Raw genomic sequence first — 9,257 nt, 5'->3', positions numbered from 1 at the left:
GAGAGAAAAAGCAGGGTTTTTATAGTTTTGTTATACTTACAGCTCCGTAGGAAGAACACTATACAGGGCCACACAGGGGTTGGCCAAGAAGCAGAGGCAGGGAGAACAATTTTTATGGTGGTTTCTGTGGGAAGAAACAGACAAGCCATGGTAAACAGGTTTAGAATTGGCTACTTTGAATACTATCAGCAGGCTCTGGGGCACAGGGGCTGTCCCTGGTCATCTGGTACCAGGCCCTGGGTTGATTGGAGCTCATTGATAGTGACCCAAATTAGAAAAGACCAAGAAGGGAGGTGGTTGAAATTTTGGATTTAGTCAGCTTCTCCAGAAGCAAAACTGACTAGCCTCAAGCCAGGGTCTCCAAACTGAGTTAGTACTGTACTTATAAAAACCGTATTGCACCTATACAACAGATATAGCATAGAAGTAAATAGAAATAGAAAAAAGAGATAGAAAAGCCTCAGGCTGCTACAATCAGAGAAAATGTCTCTTAAGAAAGACCGTGAGGCTATTATTCCACCACCGTCGGAGTAAATGCAGGACAGTTTTAATGTACAATTTCCTTACGGATCAAATAGAGGGTGTAATGTTATTCTCCCGAAACATTGATGCAAATTGGTAGAGACACAAAGGGCAAAAAAGGGATTATCAACCAGAATTTCCAAAAATACAATTTTGTACAGCATATAAGCAAAAGTAAGCACCTTTAATGATTCATTTCATAAGCAATTTCTCATTAAAATCTAACCATTGAGTAATTGCAGGAAAAGAAATTGAGGAATCCTCTGCAAGTGATATTTAGAAATTTAATCCATGGAAACAAGCATTGCAGCATGGACTGGCACGGGAGAAGTTCAGTGAGACCGAGGGAAAAAAGTGGATCAATGAACAAAGACAGCAGAAGACATATCACAGACCCGGTTACTAAAACCACCCCACAGTCCCACCTGCTGAGGGGTTTTACCACTCCCATAGGGAGGTCAGGAAGTTTATGACAGAATTCCACTAAATTCGTTTACAATACCTTGCTTAGACCTTCATTTTGTTGTTGTTGTTTCCTGCATAGCAACTTCATACAATTCTTATCCCAGAGGGTGGTTTGATTATTCTTGAATTTTTATTTTGTTGTAATCATAAGTAACTTTTATTTTGTTAAAGACAAAAGTCTACTCAGAATTTCAGTATCCAGAATAAGCAGACCAATTGATGTGCAATCCCTTAAATTAAGGAAATTGACTTTTCTCGTCAGGGCATTCCTCCTATTTCCCATGACTCACTGATAGACCCAATGCTCAGTTGTTAGGAATGTACATGGTACCAGTAACTGTGAGAAATACTTGTGTGAAAATAAGATGCAATAGATTCATTCTGCCTTATACTGTTTTCATTACTCTTAGCAAAATCTTAAGCTGCTCAAGAATGATCTTCAAATCATCAAGGTCAAAGATAACTTACTTTGTTCAGGCCCTTGGCCATAGGATCGAGGTAATGATACCCAATCCCAAGGGCAGCATATCTGAAAATGTAGAAAAGCTGATGTAGCTGGTCCCCAACCCAGACTGATTTAGAATATCTGTGGGTAAGCATGGGGCTTTGCCTTATAACAAGCTCATCTGGCGATATATTGCATTTGCAAAGAGAGCTCCTGCCCTCCAGCCTGAAGAAATGTTATGGCTCTTTCTGTTGTTTTGGAGTTGTCCCCTCCTAACACAGACCCAGGTTTTTTAGTATAAAGGGAAAAGGAAAGTAAGGAAGGGTTCAACTCTGTCACTACCCGTTAGTGGCAAGTATAACAAGAGTTAAGACTTCACAGTAATTTACTCAATGACGCAGAACAGGTAGCCTGATGGGTAAAACTTTTACCAAAATATACTCCTGAAATAAGGATCTGTCCAATATGTATTTGTTTCATTGAGTCTCGTGCCTGAAAGTTTGTTTTAGATTTCAGTCTTCTTTATCCAGATGGTATTTGACTTGAAGTTCTTCTCATCTTTCACTGTGTCACTTTTTCTGGAGGATCACTCACTCACACATATTAAGCGTGTTCTTTATTCCATCAATACAATAGTTTTCTTTTCTCAGCTTGGATGTGATATAACAGAAAATAAACTGGGCTAAGGAGACCCAGAATCCAGGCTTGCTTCTGTTCTTGAGTGCCTGTGTCCAGTTGATTCAGTGAATTAACTTCAATTCTTTCTACCACTCAGTTTTCCCATACACAAAATAAGGGAATTGGACTTGAAGTACCTTACAACCCTGAAATTTAGCAAGTGAATAAATGTCTAGTAGTCCTTAGAAAGTACAACACTGACTTTCTGAACTTTCCATTCTGGGTGAGGAAAATTTGGGCATAAATTCCGAAAATGTGTTTTATGTCCCAATAGTAGATTAAATCAACCCTGCCTGCATTTCTAGGATGACTCAGTTCCGCCTTACCTCCAGTACTGTTTTGTTCTCCTGTGCTCCAAAGAAGTCAGTTAACCCAGAATATCAGGTCTCCTAAGCCAAAGACAACCTATAAATGAAGGCCAGAATTATCCCCTCTCTATTCTTGCAGTCAATCCAGGTGAAACCAGAGATTTTGTGTCTGATAGCCCAGCAAATATTAGAATGTCTCCTTGGCTATGAAGTCACAAACTAAAACATACTTAATTTCTGGGGCCTTATCAGCCAACCAGCTAACTGGAGTCCCGTGAGGCTTTCCTCCCCGACCCTTCTCTTTCATTATATAGAAAGAGAAGGCAGGTGAGAAGTGAGAGATGTCACCCTGCAAATATTCAGAATCTCCTGCTTTTAAATTTGGAGGATAGTAGTAAGCAGTGTTTAGGACTATTTTACTATAATCTGTGAACAATTTAAAATAGATAACTGAATTATTATTATTATTGTTGATAATTTAAATTCATATACCTAGATGCCAGAAAAGCCTCCACAATTTTTCATGTGATACTTATAAGAACTATATGATCTAGATGGAAAGGGCCTCAGGTGCTAGGGTGAGAAGAGCTCAGCACAGGGGTCAGAAGACATGGTCTGCTACTCTTCAATCAACTGCTGGGATGTTGGGCAGGACGTAAGTTTTTTGAGCTTCCTCATGAGCAAAGCAAGAGAGTTCACTAGGTGACCCCTAAGATCATTCCTGGAGCTAAAGTTCCACGAAACTATGAGATCTACTAGTTTACAAAGAGGGAACTGAAGCCTAACAGGGTTGACTGAATTGCCTAAGGTCAACACAAATCTAGACTTCAAGTATCCTGACCTTTGGTCGTTTTTTTTTTTTTTTTTTTTTTTTTTTTTTTCAGTCTCTCTCTGTCTCCCAAGCTGGCGTGCAATGGAGTGATCTCAGCTCACTGCAACCTCCACCTCCTGGGTTCAAGCGATTCTCCTGCCTCAGCCTCCCAAGTAGCTGGGACTACAGGCCTTCACCACCACATCCAGGTAATTTTTCTTTTTGTATTTTTAGAACAGACAGGGTTTCAACATATTGGCCAGGCTGGTCACGAACTGATGACCACAGATGATCCGCCCGCCTCAGCCTCCCAAAGTGCTGGGATTACAGGCATGAGCCACCATGCCCGGCCAAACTACCTACATCTTTTTAGAAGGCAAAGATTTAAGACCTTTGCATATCTTAATAGAAATCAAGTTCAAGAACAGATCATTTTAGCAAAGCCCCATGATACTTGCCATTCAAATAATCTCTCAGTTTTACATTAGTTTTGCAGATTCACAGAAACATAAATAGAAGTATTATAATAAGAGATTAACAAATCAAATTCTTAATCTCCAAGTTACATTAAATGAGCACCTAACGTGTTTAAGGTATGGTTCCATTTTGGGAATTAAAAAACTTAATAACTGGAAATACACCAACCCATTCTAACCATAAGGAATGTATAATTAATTTAAAAAAAGAGAGGCAATAACTAAGTTTAATATAATGTGGAAAGTATGTGAATCAAGTACATTTAGAGCTTGATCCAAGTACTATGGGAGAGGGCAAGGGTTTAGGAATCTAATCCAGAAAAAACAAAAAACAGGAAAACTCAGTAGTGGAATTAAGCTAAAATGATTTACATGATTTCTTCTTTACATCATTGATAGAAATAGCTTCTTACGGCTTAAGAGTTCTTGTAAATTAGTTTGTCCCTCTACCTGGCCTTTCTTGAAACACCTTCAAAATCACTGACATACTTTATCACTCCATCTTGACAAACATGGAAAAGGCCAAAACATTACCTCTAAAGCAGTATTCAAAGGGCGAACACAAGACAGACTAACAAAGAAGAGTTTTAAAAACCATGATCCCCTTTAGAATCATACATCCCAAGGAAAGGGGCTCAAATGGAGACCTGTGTAACAGAAAGTTAAAATCACGTGAGACTACTTTCCATTACGAATTTATCTAGTAAATTCGACAGTGAAATTGAGGAAAGTAAAACAGTTCCACAGAGTTGTTTCAAGCTATTTAAAAATTGCTTTCTCAATGTACCTGCACTAAAAACATCTAAAGTTAGCTGAATACTATCACGAGCATTTCAAAGAAGTCTCCAAGGAAAATAACCAGGATCAAAAAGGAAAACATAAATGCCTTGTGAAATTGAAAAGATTATGTAAGTAACAAACCTTCCCTTCCTTCCTCACATTCAACTAAAATTTAAAAAGCAATTTCTGAAACAGAAGTTGATGAAAGTCATCTTTACAATGTAAACAGAAAATTTACTAAGGTGAATGTGAAAATCAGAAGCTAAAATATATCAAACAAATCTTACTCTTTTTCAAACTGGTTTTTCAAGCTTCTCATTTCATAATTCTGTAAATATTTTAGTAGTGAAAGCAAATGTTCCAAGAATCAGATATCAGAATTTTCATCATACTCATTCAATCCTACTTCTGACAAACTCCAAGCACTGCACAAATGAATTATCCAAAAACATTTTATTAGGAATAGGACATACTCTTAGGCATTAATACTACTTTGTGGTTTTAGGGTCAAGTGTTTTTTTTGTTTGTTTGTTTGTTTTTTAAGGATGACCATTTCTCTATTAAACTATACAAAAAAGGCAGCTGGTAGCAGTGGCTCATGCCTGTAATGCCAGCACTTTGGGAGGCCGAGGCGGGTGGATCACCTGAGATTAGGAGTTGGAGACCAGCCTGGCCAACATGGTGAAACCCCGTTTCTACTAAAAATACAAAAATCAGCCAGGTGTGGTGGTGGGTGCTTGTAATCCCAGCTACTTGGGAGGCTGAGGCAGGAGAATCATTTGAAATTGGAAGGCAGAGGTTGAAGTGAGCTGAGATCGTGCCACTGTACTCCAGTCTAGGCAAAAGAGCCAAACTCTGTTTATAATTTAAAAAAAAAAACTATACAAGAAAGGGAGGGGAGGGGGGCAGCTGTGGGGTTTGGTCCCACCCCCAGACTGGCGCTGTCTGAAAGGAGGGAATCTGAGGGAGATCCCAGGCAGCTGATAGGGATGGGGCAGGACATGAGGCTAGGGATGCAGAGGTTAGGCAGGAGGGAGGCAAGAAGAAAACAAAGAGATAGGAGCAACTGGGGCCAGCTGGGGAGCTCAGATGGAGCAGGTGATGTGGTGGAACAATGGCAGAGTGAGGATGGAGGGGTCAGTGTCTGGAGAGGTGGAAATGAGAAAGCTGGGTAGAAAGAAGAGGGTGGGGGCTCTGGTGCAGGGCCCAGAGCAGGGAGCCAGGTGAAGAAAGGCTGGACTTGTCTGCTCCCACCCAACCTCCAGGCCCAGAGAGGCCTTCCATCCCCAGCCTGTTGGCAGGAGCTCATGCCGATGCCCCATTCTGTCTTCTGCTGCTGTGGATCCGGTTCATCCTCTTCTTCAGCAGCTCTCTTAAGCTCGGGCCCTTCATCATCATCATCTTCCTCTTTGGGCCCGTTCTCCTCCCCCTCCACCACTTCCTTCTTTCACTCTTTCTGGCTTGCCTTCTCCTCCACTTTCTCCTTCATGTCCTTGGTGCCCAACTCAGCCACTGCCTCCACACTTTTCTCCAACATGGTGTTGGGACTGGGGCTGGCAGGGAGCTAGGGTCCCAGGACCAAGACAGAGGGGCCCTGGACAGTGGAGGGTGACTGAGGCTGGAACCTGGCATTGTGGCAGCAGCAGCAGTGGCTGCTCAGTCGGGTCAAGTTTTAAGATAGACACACTAAGTCATCAGTGACTGATGAATACAAGCTGTTGTTTTTTGTGACATTTGTTTAAGACATACCTAAACTTTGCACCCTCTCTCTGTGTGCAGCAGGCATAGAGAAGAGGGAGAAACACAAAACAACCAACCAAAAAAAACAAGCAAAAAACCAAAAAAAAAAACCCTTACCTAAAACCTAAACAGCAAAAAGAAAAACTAAAAGTTAAAGGGGCAAGCATTATTTCAATATTCCCCCATTTATACAGGGACTCTGCTTCAAAAACAAGCATTTGCTTTTTGAAGGTGACAAATCTAAGGGAAAACGTAAGGTTACATGGCTGGAAATAGCATCTGATATATACACTCCAGTGATGGATTAACTCTGATCACACTTTATACTTAAGTGGCCAGCAACAGTGCTGAGAATATACCATGTTTAATCTTGAAGAATGTTATCAAGGCCGGGCACAGTGGCTCACACCTGTAATCCTAGCACTTTGGGAGGCCAAGGCAGGTGGATTGCCTGAGCTCAGGAGTTCTAGACCAGCCTGGGCAACACGGTGAAACCTTGTCTCTACTAAAATACAAAAAATTAGCCAGGCGTGGCGGTGTGCACCTGTAATTCCAGCTACCTGGGAGGCTGAGGAAGGAGAATCACTTGAAACCGGGAGGCAGAGGTTGCAGTGAGCTGAGATCACACCACTGCCCTCCAGCCAGGGCGACAAAGCGAGACTCCGTCTCAAAAAAAATGTTATCAGTTTTCAAATGTTGAAAAAGAAAGATAAAGGTTAGGGGAAAAAAGTACAATGGGGGAGATGCACGCAAAAGGAGGGCATCCATTTTTCCACAGCAATCTCCAAATCTCCAAACGCAAAACTCCACACTGTTGCATGAGTTAAAGAACAGAAGGAAAAAAGTAATCAATTACATGCATCTGCCCCTTAGGTAACAATCTCAAATATTTCAGTGGAGTACTACTACTCCACTTAAAGCTACTTGAAAAACCCACCTGAAACATTTCTAACCACAACTGTAGCAGACACTTTAAGACCAGAGTAAACAGTCCAGCTTTTATATCCACACTCCACACAATTAACGGAAAACTTTTACTTCACAGCAGAAGCATTCTAGTCAGAGATTAGCAACAAGCCTAAAAGATTGAAGTTTTCAGCTCCCTTTGTAACAAATATAGTGCCTGAAGAAGTGGTTCCCAAACTTAACTGGTCAGAACAGGTAGGAGAGTTTTGAAAACTATGGGTCACCACCCCCGCCCCAACCCTGCCGATATTATGATGGAGTAAATTTGATGTAGACATCAACAATTTAATTTTTACAAAATTTTTCTGGATGACTCTCTTTTTTGGGGGGTAGGAGGGACAGTCTCACTCTGTCACCCAGGCTGGAGTGCAGTGGTGCTATCTCAGCTCAATGCAACCTCCTCTGACTCTCGCGTTCAAGCAGTTCTCGTGCCTCAACCTCCCAGGTAGCTGGGACTACAGATACGTGCCACCAACCCCAGCTAATTTTTGTGTTTTTATTATTGATGGGGTTTTGCCATGTTAACCAGGCTGGTCTCAAACTCCTGGCTTCAAGTGATCCGCCCACCTCGGCCTCCCAAAGTGCTGAGATTATAGGCATGAGCCACCATACCCAATCTATTTCTTTTTAATATTCAGAAATAACTGCCTGATTTATATACACACACCTAAAATCATCATTTTTGAAAAGCAAGCTTGTTATAACTGCACTACCACTAGGTAGGCCTGGCAACATAAAATATATATAGAGCAGAGTCTGTGTTTTCATTCTTCTGACAAAAAAACAAAAAAACAAAAACCTTACATTCCTAGTGAATCCAATTTTTTCTTTTGAGAAAATGATGAAATATTCCACTCAAAATACATAAAACTCACTTAACAGTCACTGACCCACCAAGCGGCTTTATCAAATCTTAACATTTCACCCTATTTATTTTAAAGTTTTTAACATTACAGATTCAACTGAAGTCCTCTGTGTACTGGGCCTCAATCTCATTTCTCCATCCCAGAAGTAATCAAAACCCCAAACTGCTGCTCATGACTGCCATGCCATATATTCTTACTACACATGGAGAGACAGGTGGTTTTAAATGCTTTAAACTTTAAATAAATATCAAACTGTATTCCTGCTCTTTTCGCTCAACAGCTTTGAGTATTACTCACATCAAGACAAGATGTTCCAATTCATTTAAAACTCATTGCTACATAGTATCCCACTTTTGAATATAAACTTACCTATTATCTGAGGACAAAGAGATTGTTTGCAATGTTTTACTATTAGAAACACTGCTGAAATGAATACTCTTATACATACATGTCTTTGTATACTGGACAATTTATCTACCTGGGGGGTAGTACCCCAGCATAGTACCAGCTTAAGTACTTTTTGTATACTGGACAGTTTATCTCGGTTATATACCTAAGGAGGCTTGATCAAATTCAGATTTTTCAGGTTTTGCTTTGTTCTGTTGTGATCTCATTTTGCAAATATGCACCACTTAGAACCAGTGGTATGAACTTTCATCAGGAGGCATATAATTATTTCTGGTAGTTGTCTCTCTTTTGTGACTTTAGCAACACTGATGATCATCATGGGTTACAAAATCATTATATTCAAATTCTTTCCTTAATTTATTAGTTGGACTATAGCTCTAAGAAGAAACTTCTCTATATAGAAGAAAGGTCATACTATTGCTAAGGAAAGGTAATATAAATGTTTATTTCAATCAATTACAATTATTATCCTTTTTTTATTAACAGAGTCTCACTGCCAACCAGGGACAGAGTGCAGTGGTGCAATCTCGCCTCACTACAACCTCCGCCTCCCAGGTACAAGCAATTCTCAAGTCTCAGCCTCCAGAATACCTGGGATTACAGGTACCTGCCACCATGCCTGACTAATTTTTGTATTTTTAGTAGAGATGGGGTTTCACCATGTTGATCAGGCTGGTCTCGAACTCCTGAGCTCAAGCAATCTGCCTGCCTCAGCCTCATAAAAGACTGAGATTACAGGTGTTAGTCACCGCACCCCGCCTACCATCATTATTCTTTTTTTTTTTTTTTTTT

At 40.5% G+C, this 9,257-nt stretch overlaps 1 protein-coding gene across 2 annotated transcripts in view; it reads right to left on the bottom strand.

The window, feature by feature from the left end:
* AP1G1 (adaptor-related protein complex 1, gamma 1 subunit) overlaps nucleotides 1-9,257 on the bottom strand; it is a 90,784-nt gene that overhangs the window by 46,832 nt on the left and 34,695 nt on the right. The gene's annotated exons all lie outside the window — the stretch shown is intronic.

This window comes from Mandrillus leucophaeus, unplaced genomic scaffold, assembly GCF_000951045.1.
Source record: "Mandrillus leucophaeus isolate KB7577 unplaced genomic scaffold, Mleu.le_1.0 Scaffold17, whole genome shotgun sequence".
Taxonomy (NCBI): Eukaryota; Metazoa; Chordata; class Mammalia; order Primates; family Cercopithecidae; genus Mandrillus; species Mandrillus leucophaeus.
The sequence above is the reverse complement of the archived record's forward strand: the minus strand, read 5'-3'. Positions and strand labels throughout refer to the sequence as shown.